At 35.3% G+C, this 1,679-nt stretch overlaps 1 non-coding gene across 1 annotated transcript; it reads left to right on the top strand.

The window, feature by feature from the left end:
• The first annotated feature begins 971 nt into the window (after positions 1-971).
• LOC115030744 lies at positions 972-1,115 on the top strand. Its single transcript, XR_003836339.1, has one exon. It is a non-coding gene; the product is annotated as a small nucleolar RNA SNORA48 (small nucleolar RNA).
• Positions 1,116-1,679: the final 564 nt, after the last annotated feature.

Genomic DNA, 1,679 nt, shown 5'->3' with positions numbered 1-1,679 from the left:
TAGCTAACTAAGTAATGCAACTCATTATCCTGCATCACAAGAGGGTTCTATATCCAAATATAGTGAGCCTATTAGATTTCATACTTCAAGATATAGCTACTACTATACACATACCACTTTGTGACATCCAACAGTTGAAAACTGTTAAAATATTGTGAAATTTTAGAAGGGGTAAGGAATTAAATCAAGAGATAAACTATTCACCATAAAGTATTTTATTTCAATTGCCATCAACTTTTCTATGATTATATATATATATATATATATATATATATGATCTTTATTTACTAAGTGTATGTATTTCATATTGAATGCCTACATATTTCAAATTAAGTATATATATATATATATGTATATATATATATATATATATATATATATATGGAGGACCAAGGAGTACAGAGAAAATTAATATAGATCAATAGATGTAGAATTTGAAAACAAAAAAATTAAAATAATTTTTAGCGAGCTGAAAACATTAGCACAATATTTCAGAGACTCTGAGCAACATTGCCCATATCAAAACAAGCATAGATGTTTCAGAAGTTAACAAGCAGCAAGATAATGTTGTGCTGTTGATCATCTTTTCTGGAGTATGTGCTACCTCACAGAAATCTAATAACTCATTAATCTCTCCAATATCTGCCTTCTACTCATTTAAGGCATCTGAGTTTTAATATTCTTTTAAATTTATTGTCTTATTCATGGCCTTTGGTACCCGACAGCTATGACTAAAAATTAAATTAGAGCTCTACCTTTTAAAAACTTCAATATATACACTAGTTATTAAACTGTTAACTAAATATCAGAATGCTGTGTCTGCTTGTCTGAAGCACAAATTTAGATGCAGCCAGTGTCTTATCATGAAAAATGTGGGCTTTCAGAAGTAACGTTATTTATAATGATATTTCACTTGATCTCACTTTGACTACTAGTTCTTCTTAGAGAATCAATTGCTAAAGAATTTTAGAATTTCCTGGCAATGAGCAAAAACAAAGCTTGCTTGTGGTGTTGTTCTTATATCAGACAGGGGCAGAGCAGATGGCAGTCCTTTGTTCTTCTCATCTTGATACATGGCTTGGTGTCCAAAGCTTTCTTATGCCTTGGACTTATAAAACATCAAATCAAATCAAATCAAACTCATGCAGTGCAGCATAGGAAGAGGGATACAGATCTCTACCTATGTGCTACTCACAGACCTGCCCTCTACCCCATGAAACAGGCAGGCCATAGATACTTACTTACCACCATACCACAGCAGCTAAGATGTATGATGGAGAAAGGTCACCCAGAGGCCCACCAGCTATAAGGCCATCCTACAACAGGAGCCACCACAATGTGCATGTATGTCCTAGTCAAATGGGAGAGTAAGAGAAGTGAAGCAATTTGAGCATTTTGATGAAAGGTGGAACTGGAGATGTGAGAGTGGAGAGGAAGAGAATGTCATGAGTGGCCAGATCTACTTGGGACAGTGGTGAGATCCCAACCAGATCTGTCATTTAGGTCCATGTCTCAAACCACAGATACACAGTGGCTGGGGTTGGTGTTGATTTCAATAGCATATATTACCATCACAAAACATGAGATGTTCCTAGTTAGGATAGCTGCCTGAGTTCACATGGACGTCAATGAGATGAGCAAAACTGGACCATCACTTCACTGGTGTAGGTTTGAAGTTG

The sequence above is a fragment of the Mus caroli genome, chromosome 3 (genome assembly GCF_900094665.2).
Source record: "Mus caroli chromosome 3, CAROLI_EIJ_v1.1, whole genome shotgun sequence".
Taxonomy (NCBI): domain Eukaryota; kingdom Metazoa; phylum Chordata; class Mammalia; order Rodentia; family Muridae; genus Mus; species Mus caroli.
Note: the sequence above shows the minus strand (reverse complement) of the source record. Positions and strands in the feature narration are given on the sequence as shown.